At 38.4% G+C, this 24,692-nt stretch overlaps 1 long non-coding RNA gene across 1 annotated transcript in view; it reads right to left on the reverse strand.

Annotated features, from left to right (window-relative positions):
• LOC107095556 overlaps window positions 1–24,692 on the reverse strand; it is a 117,982-nt gene that overhangs the window by 88,921 nt on the left and 4,369 nt on the right. The window contains exon 2 of the long non-coding RNA XR_001481751.1: window positions 11,541–11,626. This is a non-coding gene — a long non-coding RNA (uncharacterized LOC107095556). The remainder of the gene's footprint in view (window positions 1–11,540; window positions 11,627–24,692) is intronic.

Raw genomic sequence — 24,692 nt, forward strand, 5'->3', positions numbered from 1 at the left:
GATGGAGATGAGAAATCTGCTTCCAATAGTTTGCATCCAATCATTTAAATAAACGGTCTTATTTTTTGGAATATATAAGAATTATGCTATAATTTTAGTCACCGATCTGTTGCTACTATATTTTAATTTGACAAACCGGAATTTCTCGATGTTCTTTTTCCTTTTTGGTGCGATAGCAATTGCTGGTCTTGACCTGGCCAGACCAGACCGGAGCAAAAAATAGCTCGGCTCCGTATTTTGTCGGTGAAGGACGGAGAAGACGTACGTGGACGGAGACGTGCGGACGAGTAGCGGTGGATGTGGAACAGCTCTCATTGATTTACATGAAAGACAAGCGCTCCGCACGACGTATGTGAGTGGGGCAGAGCGCTGACGGAGTATGTGGAATCTGGGGGTAACGCTAAATGAAATAAATCACCGCAAACGCATTATTCTGGTATAGATAATGATCCACTGATTATTCCTTAGTCCTGACCGGACTTTTTAAAATAAATAAATATTATTTTTTTTAAAGGCTGCAGTCTTTATTAGTGGCCATATTAAGACAGCAGCTCATCTGCTGATTTCTTCTTTCAAAATAAGAGCCTCAAACTAATAATTAAAAGGGTGTTTTGCTGGTATCAGACTCCACCGAATCAAGGCTTCCTTTGAATAGCTTACACTTCATCAGCAACTAGAAACCGTTTCCTGAGACTCTTTTCTTCAACAGTAAACATCCTGTCAATTTCAATTTCATATTCTGTGAGATAAAGACATCATTCCTCCTGCAGAGGACCAATTCTGTTCACACAGAACAGAAGAAAAGCATCTTTAAATCATAGAAAGCTGGAGCCAAAGAATAAAAAGCTGACCAACATGATGACCAAAATGTTGCAGTTTCATTACAATCGACGCCTTCCGGCTACAGAGTGTCTCATTTTCCACAAGAGTCGCTGAATAATTAGATCAGGCTGTTCACTTAGTATCGAAATAAATCAATCAAAATCAATCAAGCCTGGTCCAACCTGATTAAATTACAGATTCAAGTATGCAAGCAACAGTCTGATGCTCATCCAGCCGTAGCGAAAGCTGTGAAACAGTGACTTGATCCAGTCTGTTGGGTTTCCTCAGATGGAAAACTATGAAGCTAAGTGGGTGAGTTTACATATGTTGCGGCTTTGCGTTCTATAAATGAACTGAAATGAACAGAACTGAACTGCTGTAAATCTCTAAATTATCAAAGCTTTGAAACAAGGAGACTTATGCAGAAAGGGCGGACATTAAGGGGAAATCTGCGTGGCAGGCTGTACGTCATGATTGGACCAGCAGACCTTTCTGGGGGGGTTAATGTATCCCAGCATGCACTATGCTCCCCAGACAATTCTCCTTCTTCTGCATTCATAAATAATCAAGTGCAAGGCCTCTTGATGTCAGCAGCTCACAGCCAAGGACGGATATGCAGGTGGGAGCGGGTCAGTGCAGAGGATGGGATTCTATTAACAGTTTCCAACGTGTAAGCTTAGCTACCACCATGACAATGAGACACTGATCAGTGTTAAAAGTGTCAACAAAGCTGCAGCAACAGCAGAGCTATGGAAGTTCATCGAGGACCAATGAACTGGGAGCTGAAGATTATTAAGATCAAGTTGTTTTTCCTTATATCTTCATATTGTTATGACTTGGATGGTAATGCCAAACCATGCAAATATACAACCCAAACTACAGCGCTATGAATGTGCACATTATTTTGCACCGATTCTTAAAAAGACATTCAATATTTCTGCAACTAGAAACTTCTAAATTACAGCTACCAGTGAAAAAATTACTTATGACAGAGCAGACAGTTCTCTTTCAGTCCTTACAAAGAGCTTGGAGAAATCACCTGGTAAAATATATTCAGATTTTAAGAACATTGGGATTTTTGACACAATAGAGATAAGATGAGACTCTATCATTTACATCAAGGTGCTCTAAACTACAATTACTAGGGCTAAAACAAATAATGGGATTAATCGATTACTGAAATAATCGCCAACTAATTTATTAATCGATTGTTAAATGGAGTGTAAAAACTCTAAAACATGTCTTTAGCCATTAGAGCAACCACCTTCAGCAGCATCTATACCAAAATTGTAAAAATAAGAATTGTAGAAATTTTGCATTAAGAAAAACTTTTTCGTCCATCAATATGCTCTATCCAGAACTCCTCAAGTGGAAAAGTTTTAGTTTCACCTCGTTTAATTTTATAAAAATTATCCTCTAAGGAACCTTTGGCCATCTGATTATTAATCGATTAATCTAAAATATAATCGTTAGTTGCAGCCCTATTAATTACATTTAAGATTCACCAGTTCCCCGTTTCTAGTCTTCATTTTGTCTTCACTGATCTTCCCAAGCTTCCCTGCCTTCCTCCCTCTCTGAATCCAAAGCAGCCCCTCCAAATAACAACTACTACGTTATTTTGTTTTTTTTCATTTATTTCTTATGTCCATCTACAGCTGCTTAATCCTGTGTCACATTTGGGAAAATGTTTTCATTCAAAGGTGATTCTTTTATTGTTACTTTGAGGAGAAAAAACAGAGATATATAAAATATCGCCACACAGATTAAAAATGTCAAATATTGTTTGGTGCATATGACCAAGCTCTACTGGTAAGCCAATGCAGCAGTCGGCTAACAGCTGTGATCCATCAAAGGATCATAGCAGGTCAGAGCAATAAATAGTGACCCCGTACGGCAACCCTTTGTGGCAATTTGTTGGGAAAAAAAAATATCTTTTTTACTTTCCATTATCATGATGTGGTGTTTAAAAGTTTTAGTTGATGAAGAATATGCAATATAAAGAAACATCTTTATGAAGAGGGATTGTGAGTGAGGCTCCAACAAACATGTTAGTATGAACGGATGAACAACGAAAAATGGCAAAGCAGTTCATCAAACTGAGGCTGGAAGCAACAAGACTTTACTTTTTAGCTCATTTTGAGCTTTTTTTAAAAATGTATTTGACTTTTTTTTTTTTTTTTTTAGATGCACTCTGTTTATATGAAGTGTTGCCATCAAACTGTTAGATTTATTTTGGACCAGTTTTAGGTGAAGCAATGATCAGTGCCTTAATGAATGGGTCTAGGGTAGAGCTTTTTAAATCCTGCTCTTCGTCTCCATTACTCCCGTCTGCTCCTGCAATATTTGTGACCAATCTGGTCACTTTAATTGATAACCTGGACCCTTAGATCAATGTTCATCCACTGAATGCATAATTGCATTTGAATGAGAGCAGAATGATTAACATGTTTATTTTTTTTCCATTTTAAAACTTAAGAATTGCTGACTTTTTATATAAAACAAAAGCCAGAACTTACAACTAAATTAATACTGCATAAATTAGACCAGGACAGCCGCCTTACATGATATTACTGTTCAGTGTATTATTGGAGAGACTTAGGCAACTCCAGCTTTCTTCTACAATACTCAGGCTTTAGATGCTTTCTCTGATGGATCACTGGACTCTAAATTAACTTTCGCCAGATAGCATGGATTAGGAACTGGGCTGTCCAGCAGTTGGGTATTCTGTTATTTATGTTATACAAAAGTATAAAAAAAAATCCACAGCAGTTTTAGATCCCTGCCTCAGAATGCATGTGACTGCGGTTGAAGCCCATAAAAAGAAACAGAGCTCAAAGTTTTCCATTAGCAGGAGTGAATTTAGTTTTGTTGAAAATCAAAAAAACGGAAATTTGAACATCAATCCATCCATTTTCCATCACGCTTATCCCAAGGGTCGTGAGGGGTGGTGGTCACACCTGGTACACCCTGGACAGGTCTCCAGTCCATCGCAGGGCAACACAGAGACAAACAGGACAAACAAAAATTCACACACACACTCACAGCTAAGGAGAATTTAGAGAAGCCAATTAACCTCATTAACCTTTTTAGATAGTGGGAGGAAGCCAGAGTACCTGGAGAGAACCCACGCATGCACAGAGAGAACATGCAAACTCCATGCAGAAAGCATGACTGGAGCAGGATTTGAACCCTGAACCTTCTTGGAGGTTCAAGGAGGTTCCAGTTCTGCTAACCACTGCGCCACTGAGCAGCTCATGAAAATTTGAACATGTTTTAATTTACATGTCGAACATATTGAGGAGATTTTCTGTTTTCTCACATTTTGTTATTCCATTTTTATCTTATTGAATAAAAAAAGAAAAATAAATAAATATATATATTTTTTTCTGTTTTTCAGATCAAGTCTGTTCTTTTGCAACTGTGTTTATCTGAAAATAGAATTTAGAAAAAATGTTTGACAAAAATACAATTTGAAGAATGAATATATATATTTTTTTTCATTTTTTTTTTCCCTCTTAGTTTTGCCCAATATGAAGTGAAACGAAAAGAGTAAAAAAGCTTTTATTGTGCAGAATACTTTTCTTTTTATCATTTCAATTTTGTGTTGAGTTAGTCCTTGCTATGTATATACAAAATATATATACCAAAATAATGGTACAAAAATGTACTCCTTACTTTATTAATAATTTCACATTTATTTCTAAAAAAAAAAAAGAAAGAAAAAAAGTTTGAAAAAATACAGAAGAGTAATAATCCATATCATGACTTAGTATCTAAGGTAGAATTCATCACCGTCATATGAAAACGCTTTTAAGGATTTAAAAGAAAGAAAAAGAGAAAACAGTATCAATATTAACTATCATTAGTTTCAAATGTTTCTAAAGTGAAATATAAAATTTGCTGCTTGCAAAGGAAGAAGAACCAACCTGTAAAGAGCAGACAAAAAAGCCGTTTTTTTTCTGCTTCAAAAGAACTAAACAAAAGTATCACATAATGGCATCGAGGGCGGCGTGCTCTTCATTCTAGAGGTGAACTAATCTTTTCACAAAATGACAGATAAAAAGGCAGCTGTGATTATTCTCTCACTGAGATGTTTTCCTCAAAGACTATAATTTATGGCTCCCTTCCGATGATAAAGCAGAGTGTGTAAGGAGGGTGTAGCAGTTCACAGCTGACACTTTACCTCCAGTTTAAAATATATGCACTCCACTGTGTACATTATTCATTGCCTGAAACCATATCAAGATTTAACAAAGAAAAAAAATAGCAAGGTCTGCATTATTAAGTTGAATCTGACACCATTAGTATGGTTGCGTCTTGTTCTGTGGACATGTGAAGCGCAAGGGGACTCATAATAACCTTATTCACATGTGCAAATGCAAATGAATCAACAGCAAGAGGCAAATAAAAAACAGTTACCAAGGTTTTCACTCTTTGCCTGAATGATTTAAAGGTGCATAGTCAACTTGTGATTTTTTTGTTTTGTTTTCTTTACTTGCATATAAAGGTTTTCAGCAGGATAACTGTCATGATGGCGTTTTTATTTATTTTTCCTTTTTGTTTTTTCTTCTTGCTGTCAGTTAGGGCCCTGTCACACCTTGCCGATTTAGCCAGCGTATGCCTGACGTCCCTGAATCTCCTAAAACACTGGCATATGCTGAACTTTCTGTTTTTTTTGTTTTTTTTTTGGCGTATACATAGCGTATTTATTACGAGTCCAGAACTTCTGTCCAATGACAGCCTAACTTATGCATAACGCATGGCAGCGTAATGCAAATGAAATGATGCAGAAGCATGATTCCCAGGGCCTTATGAAGCAGCAGTTAAAGCTTCTCCCCTCAGGCAGCGATGCGCCTGGAGGCGCCCGCTCTGCATAAAAAGGTGTCTTTGATAGCCGTAATAACCTAGCTGCTGTTTACTGCACCCCGAAAAAAACAGTATAAAGAAAAAGGAAAATGAAAGAAAGAAGGTTTGCATTCGCAGCAGATTCAGCTAGGAAGTTTGTTGGTCATGGCCGCTGGCGTGAACGAAGAGACGATCCATCAAACTCACCTTCGCGCTCACCCTATGATGGGGATGCAGTCTGGAGCGAAAGAAATATGGTCAATTCAAAGACCGGAGCGAGGATTTCGCTCCGATGCGCTCACAACATCAATTAAAAATGTTGGAAATTTCTAAAATACATTTATTTGATTTAAGTGTGATTTTTTAAATTAATAATTAAATAGGGAACGCGGGGCACCATATATGGAGCAAGGCGTTACGTTCACAGCTGGGAAACAATGCCAGTTAAATAACACAACACACATGTATCAGTCACATCTTTAAATTAAACTCGAAGGATCCCAGGGCCCTGGCATAATTACATGAAGGAAAAACGTTAGAAAATCCCTTCTCCTGAACATTTGAGCGAGTTTGGAGCGATTTCGCCAGAGCGGCAGGAAAATGAAGGAGAGAGCGGGGCCTATTTTGAGCCGAGTGTCCTGGCGCAGCTTTGAGCGGGAAGTGGGAATTGCGAGTCACTCCGCTCCGTTCACACGCTCTGATATGCATTGGAGATAAGTTCTTGATAAGTTACGCACATAGGCTTTAGATAAGCTAGACATCATGACTTATGAGTAACTTACACTTAACGTAAGTCATCGATCAGATAACCTGTAACTTATGCCCCAGCATATGCTGGCGTTAGTCCTTATGACATGCTTGCCGTATGTCGAGGTGTTTCAATATGCTCATAACTTATACAAAAACGTACCCATAACTTATCCAACGAATGCCAGCGTTTTTTTCCAGATTTTTCTCACGATCTTTCTACGCTGGCTAAATCGTCAAGGTGTGACAGGGGCTTTAATAAAGCCTCATGTTTATAGTTACAATAACAAAGGAGGGATGATAATTAGCCTACTGTGGCTAAGCCAGTTAGCTTCTACTAGCAGCTAGCAGCCATGTTCAATGTGACATATTGAATGCTAACGTTAAATGTCATAGGTTCTTTGTACTGTATTTATTATTGACCACTTATTGTTACCAGTCTATCACTGTTATCTGTCATGTCCCGCACTTTATGTCAGTCTGTAAATGTCAGTCTTGTATATTGCTTGTATATTTCCAGAGAGAAAACGTAATTTCATTTCCCTTGTATGTCCTGTACATATGAAGAAAGTGACAATAAAAGCTGACTTGACTTGACTTGCTGTGAGGTGTGGAAACAGTGAAGATAAAGTCCAAGATAAAGGGTGTGTTCGATTTCAGTGGTTGCGTCCGTGAAAATAAGGATTAATCGATTCAACACTCTTAGTGAAGATCTCATTGATCTCACAGGATTTATGCAGGAGATTATATATATATATATATATATATATATATATATATATATATATATATATATANTATATATATATATATATATATATATATATATATATATATATATATATATATATATATATATATATATATATATATATATATATATATATATAAATAAATAAAAATGAACATGGCATATATACAAAATATATAAAAAAAAGTAAGACGGCAAAATCCTACGTCGTCATTACTGTCGACAGGCTGCAGCCATGTCGATAGCATTTTCCCCATTCCCTAGCTTTTTTCCGCTGCTAGCTTATTTTCCGAACATCAACTAGATGCAGTTCCGTGCAAATATATTGCGATACAAATATGTGCTGAAATTGTTTTTAAAATCATATTTTTATTTCAAATAAAGCATTTTAAATGCCACGATAATCACATTTAATGTATTTTAATGTCAATTAAGTCCTCAATTTAAAAAATTACAATTTAATGACTTAATGATTTTTAATGACCCAAGAAAACCCTGACTCAACAAAAGGTCCCTACACGCAGTCCTGCAACGCAGAACCAGGTGTAAAAACAACCATTTGGTTGTTTTTACACCTCGGAGAGCAGTCTTTTTGATCTTCTCGAAAATATTGCGTTGTTACGCACTGGTTCCTTTTGGAAAAGGTATAAAATCTCGTTAGATGCGCTCAAGCGCTACATCCATGTTTACTTCCGTAAATTCTGAACGCGCTCGCTACTAGTGACGTCATTGCTTCCTCTACTGCTCCTGCGGGACCCTCAAGCTGCGTGGATGCAGTTCCCACAGGAAATCGTATAGATTTGGAAATTTTAAAGACAACGCAAAAAAAAAAAAACATCAGCATTCACAAAATAATCGTAATTGAGCATTAAGGCCCTCAGTTTGAATCCAGCCTATGTAAAAGTAAAACGATGCAACACAAGAAATCCCTTTTAACAGTAGACTGTGAGGCCACAAAAATAAAAAATAAAAAAGTCCAAGAGAGGTAAACGTTAAGCATGTCACTAAAAACAGACAAGCTTATCCGTAACACTTTTCCTCTCAGAGTCCCTTTCTTCTTTAAGCCGATACCTGCAAGCCCAAGATGTTTAGATTTTATCTGCAGAAACAGTTTTAATTATTCTGTGAGTGTCATTATTTAAAGTCTGCCGTCTAGATGAGAAAAAAAAAGCCTTTTCAGCATTTGAATTTTAAAATGGCAGCTGAACACAGGCCTTCAGAGGATATCTGTGTCATCGACTGTGCTGACGCAGCTCCTGAAAGATAGAAGCCCAGCGTGGTTTAATCCCCCCCCCCTCACTGTATGATGACGATGATTATTACACACAGCAGCATGAAACAGCTAAATGGATGCAGCATTGGGACGTCGCATCATTATACTTTTAAGTCTCCCCTTCCCCATGGAAATACTATAATGTAAACACAGCAGCAAAGTTTTAATGCTGATATCAGCTCAAACATGGTGGGTTACTTTGAAAAGTGCAACTCTAAAAGAAGAAGGAATCAATACAGGATCGGTCTACAGGTAAACCTCTAAAGTAGGGAAGAGAAAATATGAAGAGATTTTGTTTCAGAGGTGAAATATAACAAGGTCTTTAAGAGAGTGATTTAGGTTCATTAATATGAACCCTTTTGTCACTAAATTAAAGAAGTAAAAAATGTTATGTATGTAGCCATCTTCCCTTTAGTTGATTTTATTGGTCAAAGGGACCGAATTGGCTCCACCATTGAGTTTATTGTGACCATGATTGCCCAGTGAGATGACCTTAGCGCTAATCTTAGGGTTTCCCAAAAGAAACAAAGCAAACCAGGTCAGACTAGCAGGAGGAAAACTGTTTAAAATCTGATTCCTGAATTTCTATTGTCTGCAGCTCACCCATTAGCAAAGGGAAAGTCCAGGACTCGATGCAACAAGCTGCTTTTCCTTAGACAGAAAACTTTGAATTAATCTGATTGATTTGGCTCCGTCAATGCTTGGAGATCATTTTCAGTGAATAAGTAACTGAATATAATTAAAATCGCCCTACATCTGGCTGTGAGTCAAGTATGATTGAAAAATCAAGCCTAGATTATTAAAATAGTGTCCTAAGTAAAGCAACAAGCACCCCTAAGCCGTCTAATACACTATAGCTCTGATGCTATAGTGAATTAGGGGCTTGGACAAAGAACTCATCTGTAGTACTTGAGCGAAAGTATTAATACTCATAGTTAAATCTTACTGAACTACAGGCAAAAGTTACTCAGTCAGTAATCTACTTAACCTTAAAGTATTAAAGTACTAATTCATTAAAGTACTTATGTATTCAAAAATCCAAATGAAATATTATAATATCAGTACATTTCTAATTTTCTGAGTAATTTTAAAGAACCTAGTAACTTTCAGAAACCAACTGATGTATTGATGCGTAGAATCACCTGCTACAGATTCTACATTGTAGAATCTACAACATCTGCTAAGAACTCAGCTATTTTCATTATTTAAAATTAAACCAAAAAGAAAACAGCAGTGTCTTGATTATCCTCACACTTTCACTCTTTGACATCATGTGGCAACGTTCAGCCAATCATGTAGCGTAACGTCACCGGCATGAAGCAGGACCCGAGCACATCTGACCACCCGAGTTGATCTGGTAGCTACACCGGAAGTTCCCGCGCCATTCAGCTGATTCCATTTATAATCAAATATATAATGTAGCAAAAACTTCTGAATTTTTTGGGGCTTTTTTTTTGGTTGCCTAATATTACAGAGCTTTTGGTTACAAAATGAAAATCAAATTCCAGCCTTTATTATAGTGTCAGATAGAACACAACTACTTTGGATTCAGTTGTAACATTCCTAATTGGAAGATGATGATATTCTTTAAAAAAGATTTCCAAGCATGGCTTATAGAAAAATCTATAGAAAAATTATGATAAAAAAAAAAAAATAAAAAATTATAGAAATTATGAGCAATATTCTATTAAATATACCAATAAATTTGAAAAAGCACAAACAACTACATTTCCTATTAGATAAATCAATATCAACTAAAAATGATGAAATAATTAAATGTTATTTCAAAAATTACATGCAATTATATTTATTTTAGTGGGTCGTCAAGCTGTGAAAGTGCTATATTTTGGAGGTGAAATGTTTGGGAACGCCTGATTAGAAGCATCTTAAACAATCCGTATGGGAGTCCTTGATTAAAAGATTAGCAACTACTGCAACACAGCATTATTTCACCACATACCCACAGCGCTAAGTTCCTATTAGACAGGAGATCTGATTGAGACTTTGTCTACTTTCTGATAAGCTTTTATCTAAAAAGGAATAAAAGATGCTTCAGACTTGCTTGACAGATTGTTGTTGGTGTTAAATTGGTTATATGATAGGTTAGACAACAAAAAATGAGCTCTAAAAGTATATAAAGGCTCACAGACACCAAATTAAAGCATTAACGCAGTCTGCAGCAATAGCACTGTGTTATTAGAGTCTATCAGAGGGGACCCCCATAAAAAACATCTATTCAAGGTAAGAAAGGGCAGAGGAAGGAAAACTGTTCTCTAAAGGGGTAAATAATTACTCATTATTGATTTTAGTTTCATTTTATATTTAGAGATACTTTGATCCCATAAACTGGACAATTTTACTGAATCTGCAAATTTTGAATATTGCCAAATGGGAGAATTTTGAAATATTTCTCAAATTATATAACTTTCATTACTATAAAAGCAAACATGAAAATACATTTGCAAAATACCAGAAAATCCCTGGTCACTGATTGTATATTGAAACATATTTTAATACTTCTACATCATTTTAAGGTAAAGTAGCTGCTCCTTTTAAAACAATAAATATTCCCGGCAGAAAAAAACAAAAAAAAACAATTTTCATCCTAAAAAATATTAATTTTGTACAGATAAAAAAATTTAGTTTTCCACATCATTTCTAATGATAAAAATCCTTCTGTTTCTTAGAAATCTCCTGCATATTGTTCAGCACCTTCGGTCCACGTTGCATAAACATCAGCAGCACATTTGCAGCTTGCAGTCAACATCCAGAGAAACCAAACAGATGAATCATTCATGCAGACTGTATGAGACCATGAGCCACATTAAAAATGCACAGACATGTAGACAGGGCTGCTAAAACTTTGAGCAAAGATTGAAGGAAAGTATTCCCACTGATGTCTAAAGGGTGACTGTAACAATTCAATAACACTCTGTGTGTTTTAGTACAATGACCTAATTACACATTTTGTCCATCTCTGATGTCTGTTTGACAAAATGAAATATCAGACTTTACCATCTTTTTCTCCAGTTTCCAGAAATCTCTACTGAGCTTTTTTTCTTCATTTATACTGGAACAGATCAAAAGTGACTTTGTGCTGACCTTTTGGTGCTGAACATCTTGGCAGCGTCTTCCTCCTCTTGCTTGGGGGCTTTGGGAGGTCGAGGTTTGATGTTGCCTTTTCAAACCTGCAGGAAGCAAACACTCACAGTCAGCACAAAGGTAGCTGAAGAGGACAGACAGTTTGGGGGGGAGGGGATCAAGCGTCACGGTGAGTCGCCCTAAACTTGTCTAAAAGTCTCGGCCACGCTGACCTCCACGGCCTTCATTAGCCGGCCTCAAAATGAGCGTTTCGAATCTAGCGGGCAGGGGCATGAGAGCACAGCGCCGCTGACGAGCAAAGACAATAAACGGATCAAATGTCATTTTTTAATAACTATTTGCCTACCTCTCCGCACCATTTAATACTGAATGGAAATTAATTGAGCATGAAGCTCAACCGGAACAACCGAAATGTAATTAAAAACGGGGAGCGACATATCTGGCCCCAGCGGGCCAACCTGTCGCACAGACGCCGTTTAGCAGCACCTCATCCCATTGATCAAATCCCTGAAGTCTGTTTGCTGCTTTCATTTCTGCTGCTTGAAGCCTGCAGGTTAACCTGTACATAACAGAGCAGAGGCTATCAGGGACTGTGGAGGAGGAGCTGCGGTAAAAGAAGACAGGATTCAATAATTAATGCATAGGTCTATGCAGGCCTCACTTCTCACCCTCTGCTGTCGGTAATGAGATGAGTGGAGGGACAGAGGGAGAGGAAGGGATGAACCTAAGCACCTATAGTTGGACCCTCTGTGAAAAATCCTGAATTAATTAACTCCAAAGTTTGACCAGGATTTAAAAAGTACAGCTCTGCTTTTTGGAAGCAAGGTTCTGTTGTTTATATGAGCCACAACAATCCTTAGAGCACGGTGTTTTGTTCTGTCAGTATAAGTAAATGGTACGTTGGATTTGTTGGCTTTATAGCATCAAAGGCAGATTTTTCTCTCCTAAAGGGGAAAACACTTTGATCCTAAAGACAATCTGTGGAGATGACTAAAGATTAGGGTGATGGAAAAGAGGCTTTCCATCCTTTAAACACTTGAAGATCGTGTCCAAAATAAAGCGTTGAAATATCAGAGGTAAGATTCAAGAAGCTGCCTGGCAATATGAAGGGTTTTCTTGCTCTGATGCCAAAAAGAAAGGGTTAAAGGAAAAGTCCGTTCAGAAAGCATTAATCAAAGGATCATTATGTATACCTAAAATTAATACGTTCACTGTGATTTAATGACTCATGAGGAGCTTTAGTTATCAATAAAATAACAAAACATGTAACCAAATAAAAGCATAATTTCCCCTCTGTTCCTTTAAAGATGCTGGTGTGGTCTGCTCCTCTACATTCAGCACAGTCTAACCAACTCAGCATGTTTGTCTCTTTTCCCCCTGCTGGGACTCAGCCAGCTTTCAGCTGCCAATCAGGAACCAACAGGGATACATCCATCAAGCTGCTGAGGAAAACAAAAGCTACCCTTGTAATCTTGTGTTCCTTTTCCCCACATCGTCTTCAGTTTCAATCAGATTTTAAAATGACGTCATGTTAGGATGCAGACAGGAATCAAAGGGTTAATTTAAATCTGTTTAAACGCGGGCATAGGAGGCCAACAAAAGGGAAAGATTATATTTAACACTGCATCCAGAGCATCTTTAGTAACCAACTGGTTTATACTCAGAAACCAGGTCGTCTGCATGTGTGTCGCAGTTGGGGTGCAAAAAACTAGAAAAAAGAAAGACAAAAAGAAAATAAAAAAAAAACACCTCATGTGCCTTCACCCCTCCTGGAGTTGTGATTTCTTTTTAGCCCCCCTTTGTGTGAGAAATGATTTTTTTAACTTTTTGACTCAAATCTGCATTGAATTAGATTCATATTTGCAGTGTGCTTTACATTCATTATTGCAGAATTTTTTCACCCCGGTATATTCCTCCCTATATTTCTGCATCTTTTTTTGTATTTTTTAAATCTTCTCCGTGAGCGACACTTGGCTCGACCAATGGGATGAGGGGATTCTGGATCGTTACATATGTTATGTCAGCTCATTGGTCACAATAATGCAGGTCAGGAAGCAGGAACAAGTTTAAAATAAAATTGGGCTGGGGTCTGTTTGGCATTGGGAGGAGATGATAGAAAAATTAAACAAGCTTCTATCAACAAAAAGGTAAGTTTTTCTTTTATGTTTAAGTTCACCTTCAGCTTTGACACATCAAACCAAGCAGAAGAACAGCCTGGATGTAGAGAACAGCCTGGATGTAGAGAACAGCCTGGATGTAGAGAACAGCCTGGGATCAGCTGTTTTTCCACACTGAGCTATCAGAGCTCATTAAAACAGCTTAAGTGTGTTGAAAAAAAGTTAATCTAATTAAGCCTGTCTATAATTTTTGTTCACAATTCAAATTTAAATTGATTATAAGGTAGCTCCAGTTTTATAATGACAGGTTTATAATATGATTGTATTTATTTATTTTGATTCCTTACCAACTTCCAGGCAACAAATTCATGATGTTTTTATTTGAGATTGAAAGCATAAAATGATAAGAATGAAATGCTCAGATTAAAAGTAACTAAAATAGTCTTTATTTTATAATCAGTTATTATGCGTTCCACTTTTAGACAATCGTCAATACTTTTGAGTGAGGGGGGTGGGGGAACTCATAGTAGGACAAAATGCCCAAAGGGGTGCACAAGTCAACAGGTGTAGGGAAACACTAATTAATGAACGGAAACTGGGGGTTGGTGGGGAGTTGGAACACATAGTTCCTTTGGTACAAATATCACTTCACAATAGATGCACGTAAAAAGGAGAAAAAAAATGTGTATGTCATCATAGTCCAAACCCGGACTATGTGATGCAGCGCAGACGTTTTGTGGGTGATTGACAGGTCGAGTCGCGGGAGTAAGAGACGCATCGGAGAGAGAGAGAGAGAGAGAGAGAGAGTGTAACTGAGGGAGTGATGGTGCAAGAAATTCACATGAATATACTGGTGTGATAACCAAGTAAACGTTTGTTTGGTTTTTGGTATACGTGTATTTTTAATTTATAGCAGCTGCCACTGGATTAAACACTGCTTCAGCCTTAGAAATAGTCAGGGATTCAACATGGGAAAAGGAAAAAAGATCTTAGTCATGTCAAGGGAAAATTTGTTTGCTCCCGTTTACCTGTCTTTTGATTTCATCAGTACTTGGTGAAGCCCCCCCTCGCATCACAAGCTCCTTTTCTTTCATCTCAAAAGCAAAACTTGTTTGAGGATGTTTTTCCTGCCAAGCTTCATTAAATCAAGCTTGTGTTTCAGCTTAATTGCCTCTGGCCATGCAGAGCATGCTGACAAACACCATCAGCATCCAAGCATGTAATGGATCGAGGCGAATCCCTCAGACTTGCAGAAGTATCAGCAGGTACCGCCGGTGTTCGGGACACTTCCGTTTAAAGCTGCCGACTCTATAACAACTACAATGTGCTGGTAAAGTGCACAGTGCAACACAGCAACCCAAGCATGTTGTAGTGTGCAGCGCCGTTATTGGGAATTGATTTAATACACCTTTAAGTAAGAATGGTAAAAAGAAATGCATTGCAGAAAGAAAGTAAATGCCTTAAGCCATGTAGGGGAGGCAAACATGAAAAAGAAGGTGCTCTAGAAAGTTGAGAAGCAGTAAAAGCCTTTCAGACCCCAGAGTTGTCCTTACCTTGCATAATCATGCACAAATTCATGCCGTTTTTTTTATTTATAACCCCCCTCAAAAACATTAAAGCTTGTGATTGTAATGGGATAAGATGTTGATTGGATATACATATTCCTGAAATTTACAATGCATGTCTTCTGTGATAGTTTAATCAGTAATGATGGTAATAATATTGTTGCATAAATAAGGCTTCAATCACAATGTAAGTCAGGATGTGAATGGAGTTATGAGTTAAGGAGGAAAAAACAGATGGATGGAAAAAACAGATGGAGCAGGAGCAAAGGAGTATTGATTTTGCATCAGGATTATCTGGCCCAGCTTGAAGTTAAGGTGGAAACTGTTCGAGAGGAAACACACAAGATAAAAGGACAAAAAGGGTCCAAAGGCCACATGTACACAGCCAGCAGGGCTCGATATTTTTAGGCAATGCAAGTCTCCAAACCTTTAGAGTTTTACTCAAATGAAACGACTATATTCACAATGTAGTCTTTAAATCTGCAGAAGTGGAAATATTAATGCAGACCACACTCAACTAAAATCTTAATGACGATTCTACAGTTACATTTCAATCAGGGCTCATCTCCCCTTCTGGTCCTCAGTGCTGTCGCTTCTTCATCCCCTATTCTGCACCTCTCCATTGTTCACATCTCTCCACATCAAACCCTTTATCTCCCCTTTCTTTTCCCAATTCCTATCCTCCGGTGGATCGGATGGCACTTAGCAACCCTGATTGCAGGTCGCTTCCTGAACTAATAAGGGTCACAACTGCTTGGCAGGAAACACAATGCCATCATGGTAATGATCAGTCAATTATGGCACAGGGAATAAACACCCCTTTTGTCATTTCTGACATTTTCTCGGTGATTTCAGATTGGCATTGGGCTTTATTGTTATCCTCTAAAAGGCTCATCTGATCCTTTAGGAGAAAACAGGGATGTTCAAAGTTGGTCGTTGGATATAATACTTCAGTGTAGTTTTTTGGAGGCAAATGAAACATCACCTTAAAGCTTTTGTATTGTTGAGCTTGAAGAAAACAACCAGAGGTAATGGTGCCGTCATACAGACATTAACTTTTAAATGTCAGCTGCAAATCTAAAGGGCAACAGATACAAGCTGATGGCCTTTAAAAATGTCTAAATTAAAATTCTTTACAGTTTTTCAATAATTCAATGAAGAATCAAGAGGCTTCAAGGTTAAGCTACATCTAAAGCTATAGCTTTACATTTATATTTTTCTTCACAGTTTTAACCCAAGTCAATCAGTGTTGCCAACTTAGCGACTTTGTCGCTACATTTAGCGACTTTTGAGACCCCTCCAGCAACTCAGTCAGAGCCACAGCATGTTTACCCTCAGCGTCCAGACTGCAATTCAACCGCGCGCATGCGCTGGGATTGACGGCGCAGGTGGATCAAGCTGAAGTCAGCTACCTCAGTTGCTGAACCTGCCATAGAGAACCTTGACCAACATGACGATGACCACTCTATCTGTGACCGGCAAGCACAGCCTGTGTGTGTGGAGGGAAATCTTATTAGTTTAAAAAAATAATAATACCGGTAATTACCATTATTTGCTCACATTGTCATCGATTCTTTGAAGTCTTTTTTTGTTCCATTTAGATTTTTTAAGTTAATGTAATGTAAAAAATTTTATGATTCAAAATGTTGATGTTTTACCATGATTTTAAAGCTCCTTATTGGACCACAAGGGAAAAAAGAAAAAATAAATAAATCTGTAACTCCGCCATATTGTCTCTTTATGGTTAATCTTGCCAGTCCCAAGCCTGGGTAAAGGAGGAGGATTAGAATTGTAATAAAATAACCAATAAAAAAAAAAATTAAATGAATAAAATTACTAAATAAACAAAAATTTATGGACAGAAAAAGTAGGTCTATATAATCTGATTGTTTTTACTAATTTTGTCTCTCTCTAACTACCGTACGTTATTTTTCCCATGGTGTCAATAACATGCAGATCAGATTATGTGGTAGATTATGCAAATTAGGCAATGACGTCATTCAGCGACTTATAGCACAGCCAATAGCTACTTTCCTTACTGAGGAGATGGCAACACTGAAGTCAATTGAAACTGTCTAATCTCCTGGTTTACCGGACCCGCCGCTCCACCGGACCCGCCGCTCCACCGTACTCGCCGCTCTACAGTCTCTCGCTTCACTTTAAACCATGTCAGACTCATATTTACAATCCATCATCAGACATCTGCAGGATGTTCAAGGATCATCCAAGCGGAGTGAGCATTTTGATAATGGATTTAATTATGCATATGTTCTGAAATATGATCAGAAGCCAAAAAAAAGGATAATCAGTAAGTGTTTTGTTTTGGTTATATTTGCAATAAGAGCAGGTACTCAATGTACCTGCTCTTATTGCAGATCAGATCCCAAGAATGATCTTAGCCTGACCAAGATCAGAGTCTCTGAACAAACTCGTATACAAATTAGTTTTTCTGTTTATTTTACAGCTGCCCTACATTCAGAAAGTCGCTTTAGCACATTTATCCAGTTAATGACTTATATAAACTTTTGAATACCATGCTATTTTGGGTAGGTCATCAAAATGGAGATCAAACCTCTCTGAGGTGATGGAGCAACTGCAGGAGGATCTTGAACAAACACCCTGAATCCTTGGACTACAGGGTTAAAGTTAAGGCTTAGTCGTCCTTTTCACTAATAAATCTACCATAGAAACAGCTGGAATATTGCTTAAAATAGAAAAAAATATATATGATGGTACACAGGAACCAAAGATGTGGAGATTTCCTTCATTTGTATAATTTTTGAAGGTGGAAATGACTTCTAAAATCTCTTTTGTTTAAATCTTATTCATCAGCACCTAAACCCCTCCGTCTGATGTTATGGTACTTATGATTCACCTCAGGACTTAGAATTGGGAAATTTGACTCACTGTGCCTTTATGTGCCACCGTAGTTATGGTAAATACCAAAAGCTGAGATGAAAATTACACATGAACACCCACTCATGTTGTAATTTCCACTGGAAAGCGAGAATATTCTATGATACCAGAAATGAGGTAAACCTTTCAATATGGCGGAGGGCAGCGAAAGGATTCTGTGTGGTAAATACTGAATCCTTAAATGTTCTCCCCTGTTGTGTCTGTAGTTTACACAATTGATGTGACATATATATATTTTCTAAAAATATATCCCTGTTTAAACTTAAGTCGTTTTTTAAAATTAACGTTATTGTTTGATTTTTATCAGATGCTCGCTAGCAGTCAGTCGGTGCATTTGATGCATCCTCTTCTTCCTGTAGCCGGTAAATTAAGAACTCTGTAAATGTCTTGCCAAAGTTCAGGTCAGTTTAATCTTTAGATCCAACATGTTTCTCTTCTATAGTCTTTGCCAGACCACGTGAAGGTATCATTATTTTCCAAGGCGATAAGTTGCCATTTTCATACTTGTTTACACTTATTTTAGCAGTGGTTGTAATGGCCATGACCCAACAATGTAAAATATAACAAAAACACTTTTCTCCATCACATGCTGTATAAACAGCAGAACATATTCTATTAAACAATGAAAAGTAGTAACAATCATTACTCTGAAGCTGGAAACGTCCACCAATGACCCCTTGTCTAAAGAATCTGTAAATAGGACTGAGTTTTTCACTCTTCACAGTGACGTTCTCAGAGAGAGACTCGATTGGCTGCTACAACTTTGTGCCCATCTATGCCGTTTCACCTGCACTGGACCCTTCGCCTTGCTGATATCGTTTTGTTGAGGCGGAGACTCCACCTGAGCTGGCTCGGGCATCTGTTTAGGATGCCTCCTGGACGTCTCCCTGGTGAGGTATTCCGGCCATGTCCAACCGGGAGAAGGCCCAGGGGGAGACCCAGGACACGCTGGAGGGTCTATGTTTCTCGGCTGGCCTGGGAGCGCCTTGGGGTTCCCCCGGAGGAGCTGGCCCAAGTGGCTGGGGAGAGGGACGTCTGGGCCTCCCTACTGAAGCTGCTACCCCCGTGACACGACCCCGGATAAGCGGAAAAAGATGGATGGATGGATGTGAACAACTCTACATTTCCAGTCTTTTAATCCCAAGAAAAGTAAACACTGTGCTGTAAGTAAACTAACCATGAAAAATATGAACAACAATGTAGTCCAAGGAAGAGCACATAGTGAAGCACCCTCACTGGGTAGAGCAAGAATTGGCAAAAAAGCCATTAAAATAGCAGAACCAGTGGGAATCAGACCCAGAGTAGCAAGTTACAAGAACTGAAACTTTAAACAAGACACCTTTTGAGACCCGTGTCAAAGATCATCATTTACAGAACATGAGCTGCTGCTTTTCCAGTCCAATCCATGACGACAGCACATTAAACAAAAGAAAAACTCCAGCTTTCCAGCAGAGTTGCTGGTGGCAAGGTAGGGATAAGAACTGGAACACTGTCAGTTTGAGTTAAAGGCAAGGACCCGGCTGGGGTTTGGGACCGCTCTCTGCTGAGTCACTTCACACTGCCATATTAGGCTGACAGAGACAAACGCCCGCGGAGTGTCAGTCAACAATGACCCGCGTCCCCCGGCTGTGATTCCATTAGCTACCAGGCTGTCTGCAAGTGAAACTAAATGGAAAGCTTGCTTAACTTTAACTGATGGGACCTAATCAGATTTAAGTCCGCTGACAGTGCCACCATCATCCCATCACAACTTTCAGACAAATGGTGTTGCACCATCTATTTCATCACTGCATTAACAAAGCAGGCTGTAACTCTGGCTGGACACAAGCTTCCATGACACATTGTGTAAAATCTGCTGATTTATCAGAGAATGTTAACCTGAAAAAACTGGCAGAAATATGGAAAGAGTCAGTGCTTTCAAACTAATGGAAGAGCAAACTGATTTAACCACTCTATGTAAGCTCCAACTTCCTTTTATCCCATCCATATGATCTCTGATCTTGGTCACGTGGTGAACTCCCCAGCCAACTGGGAGAAAAGAGGAGAGTGGATTGTTGCTCAGCACCAGGGAGGAGGAGACATTAGAGGGTCAATGGGCTTGGTTCCTGTAGCTTAGTACTGCAAATCCTCTAATCCTCCAGTCAGCTCCATGGAGCGCTTTACTGCATGTAGGTAAAGTTATAAAAGACCAAAAGCAGGCCCTGTCCAACACTATGTAACCATTGTCCTACTACTGTTCAACCTTGAGCTTACTTGTTCTTCACCTGATCGTTTGGGAATGCTGCCGAGAACGCTCATCCCCATAAGTCCATTTGGAGATTATCATGATTAGACTGTGGGATAACAGACAGGCAGCTCAACAAACAAAAAAGAAAAAAAAAAACACAAATGGAAGAAAACAAGTCAGCTGATCTACTGTGCTTTTTAAACAAGCTGGATTCCTTTTATGGAAATATTTTTTTCTGGATTAAAAACAGTCCTGTAGATGTCTTGTCTACTGACACTTGAACATTTGGTCCTTTTCAAAGCTCACTCTGCCTTCTTTGTAACAACACACTGCATTAAGGAATCCTTCATATCCTTGACAGGAGTCAACTAACCTAATGTTATGTTGTGTATAACGCCACCATTCCCTGACCCTATAAACTAGTGTTGCGCCTATGGCCTTTTTAGGTCCCGATACCTGGGCTGTGCAGTATCGGCTGATACAGATACCACACCATACTGATACCATCTGTTTGAAATTGATGTGTGTGTATATATGAAGAACTGCATACTACTTGGATGTAAAATAATTGCCATCATGACTTTATCAAGCTGCTGCCTACCTTTATGAAGCAGGAAAAAGTCTAATACAAAGTGAATCCAGTAGAACTTTTTATTGCCTACCTGGAATGGGTGACAATAGTTGAATAAACTTTTGGCTCTCAAAACACCATTTTGGTGCAGTATCAGGGCCCTACCCCATACTGGTATCAGTATCGGTGCAATACTACAATAAACTGCATACATGCATTATGCACCTCAGTGTCACGAGCCAAAGCATCATGTCAAACAAATATAATTGCATTTGCATTTATTCAGCAGAGAACTCCAGGTAGAGGGACTGAATAACTATATGAAACGTTCTACTTGCAGATATTCCAGGAAGTAATGCATTTCCAGCGACACGATGCAAACAAACCTCTACTGTCACTACACATTCATCCAGGAGGAGAAAATCCTGAAAAGTCAATTACTGGATGAAATCTGCAGGTCTTCCCTCAGATGATAAAACTTTAAACCAATCCAACTGTATGATTGATTTGTTTCTATAATGGGTTGAGACGACGTGTTGTGAATTGGAGCTATATAAATAAACTTCTGGCCAACTGTTCTTAGTTTAATATTTGATACATCCCCTAACCAGGGACCATTTATCAAATTGATGTGAGGAGTGGCGGCCTAGCGGTTAGGGCATAGAGTTTGGAATCCTGAGGTTCTGAGTAGGGATGGGGATCGTTAATATTTATTGATATCGATACCTTTATCGATACTCCTTATCGATCCGAGTCTTTATCGATACCACTATCGATACTTTTCTGTTATTTGGTGGAAAGACGATGCAACAATATTTTTTTAACAGAACTGGTATTGCTTTTATTGCTTAACAAGTGAACATAACAAAAACGTTTCTAGCCTTCAATAAACATGGCTAATGTAATAGGCCACTTCGAAATGACATAAAACTAACTAGAATATATTTTCACAATTGTTGGTTAATGTATTGTCTACTGTCAATTTTCATCATGTTTTTAGTGATTAGGAAAATATTTAGCAAATAAATAATTGTATTTTAAATTAAATGTAATTTTTAATAAATGTTGGCATCAGTAGTTTAATTATATATTCTAAAATAATTAGAGCAATATACAACTGTAAACTCGTTTCTCGCCAAAAACTCAATTTCCCTTTTCTTTACGTTACACTTGAACGCATCATGATAACCTAATTGTCGTTTTACTGAGCCAATCTGAACACATCATCACGCAGCACGTCTGAAACTTTATTTACTTTTCAAGCTAACTAGCTTGTATGCTGCGGATTACAACACGGATTTCACAATTACTATTTTTAACTGACCGGACAAGCTACAAAGTCTGTGTGCGCGCTTACCAGTGGTACTCTGAGTGGATGATTAAGACGGGCCTGACTGTGGTGCGGCGGCAGCAGCAGCAGGAGGAGGAGGAGTCTTTTCTGTTCAGCCATCCTCGAGTCACGAGCAAAGTTAACTGCCAGACTTCACTTGTTTTACTTTTAATATCTGTTTGCTTACAATTTAATTCCAAAACATTGGTGGACATGCTGCAGTGATTGGATTGATTAGATTTAAATGCTGTGACGCGACTCGAGGGAGTTACAGGACCTCCGGGAGAGAAAAAAAAAACGACCAGACTCGATAGTGGTATCGATAAGCCCAAACGTTATTGATTTTCAGGTTTTGAAAAAAGTGGAACCGGGTCCTTGATAGAACCGGGTTTCGATCCCCATCCCTAGTTCTGAGTTCAAGCTTCACTCCCACAGACTGCCACTCTGAGTCTCTGAGCAAAGACCCTTAACCCCAAACTGCTCCTCTGTTGCCCCACGATGGCAGCCCCCTGCTCCCCAAAGGGATGGTTTAAATGCAGAGGTAAATTTCTCCAATGTGAGATCAATAAAGTTCAATTTAAGAGCAGTCATTTGGCATTGAGAGTGTAAAATCATGGCTATCCAATACTGAAGGCTTTAGACAGCTCTTATGGACTCCACCATTTCATATGGCACTATGTAACCAGGTGATTCTGGTTCTTGGAAACAGCTTCTATACCTTCACTGGTTTTAGGCTCAGATTGATGCTACCAGTGAGTTTTAGAGGAGAGTCTTATATATATTCTAAATATAATAATCCAATGGACTTGCGACCTGTCCAGGGTGTACGACGCCTCTCGCCCGTAGATAGCTGGAGATGGGCACCAGCACCACTCGCGACCCCAGCTGGGATAAAATGTGATGGAAAATGGATGTGTGCATGGTCTGTTTGTGCATCAACATCCAAGAACAAAGCAGAACCATTGCTAACGTGGTGCCATCCCTACAATGGATAAGTAATTTTACAGAGCTGCTGGTTTTATAAGCTGCTGAATCCAAAAAGACTCGACTGGGTTCAGACACCTTTGCAAAATTAAACCAGAGAGTCTAAAGACAGTCTGTAACACTTGATGATTAAGCAAGCAATTATTTGAAAAAGATTGACTTAGAAATGTGCTTGGAAACAACAGACATCCATTTTCGGCAGTTTGACACATGCGTAGCACAGAGGTTTTACCTATGTGGACACGCATTAATGAGCTTAATGAGACGGAATCAAAGAGCTGCTTCCGGTCCAAACGGACACATCTACAGAGAGTTTAAACATACCTGAGATGATGAAGTCACAGACCTAAAAAGTTGCAGCTTTTTAAAAACAAAAATGTAAAAAGATTCATATCATAGATTGTGAAAGTTGTACAACTGATTGAATTAGTTCCTTTGGAAACGGCATGTTCCAAATCACTTTTACAACAGGAATATAGTTCAGTGTCATCAGCAGCATGCAGTAATCAATTGGCAACAGCAAGCACACACCGATGATGGAAAGGGATTAATCAAAGCCAGAGGCAGCATGTATAATTTGATCGTGTGAGCTATAGCTGAAAGTGTGTGTGTGTGTGTACACCTGTCTAGCCCTCAGAGTGAGGACTATTTTACCAATTTCACCATCAAATTGAGGACATTTTGACGGTCCTCACGCTATTTTGCTAATGTTAGGTTTAGGGCAAAGGGTCATTTGGTCAGGGTTAGGGTGAGGTATGCATTAGTAATGGTTAAGTTTAGGGTAAGTTTTAGGGTTAGGGCATAGAAAGGGTTGAAAATGAATGAAAATCAATGGAAGTTAATGGGATTAAACACATAGTTCTCACTAAGATGGCAGAACAAGTATATGTGTGTGTTTGTATGACCTCCAAGATTCTGTGACATTTCAAACAAGAACTCAACAAGTGAATCAAAACTTCATAGAGCTGAAACTATGTTCAGAAGAAGCAATTTTTTCAGTTCCTTCCCTGGTTCATCATTTAAGTGAGGAAAAGTGCCAACAGCTTCTAACCAGTGATCATTAAAATTCCTGATGAATTCATGGAGCCCAGCTTAATCTGCCTGAGCTAGAAGTAGACCGATAATTAAAGAGGTTTGATCAAAAAGAGCATGTGTTCGCCATTTCATGGGTGAATTCAGCAACAGTGCTGCAATTTATTAGCAGTTTTTAATGTTTTGTTTCATTTTTTGAGACAAACTTCTTTGTTAAGGCGAATTTTTTTTACCATGCTGTCATTTTTATCATGTAAACGGAGGAAGAAAAAGTAATATGGGCTTCAAATGTCAGCCTTAAATGCTGATGAAAATGCTAAAGTGTCCCATGGTGAAGATTTACTGGGTTGAGGTAACTGAAGAGATTCAGCAACTTTTAAAGTTGAAAATATTACTTCCTGTCTGACGAA

The sequence above is a fragment of the Cyprinodon variegatus genome, unplaced genomic scaffold (genome assembly GCF_000732505.1).
Source record: "Cyprinodon variegatus isolate N-32 unplaced genomic scaffold, C_variegatus-1.0 Scaffold556, whole genome shotgun sequence".
Lineage (NCBI taxonomy): Eukaryota > Metazoa > Chordata > Actinopteri > Cyprinodontiformes > Cyprinodontidae > Cyprinodon > Cyprinodon variegatus.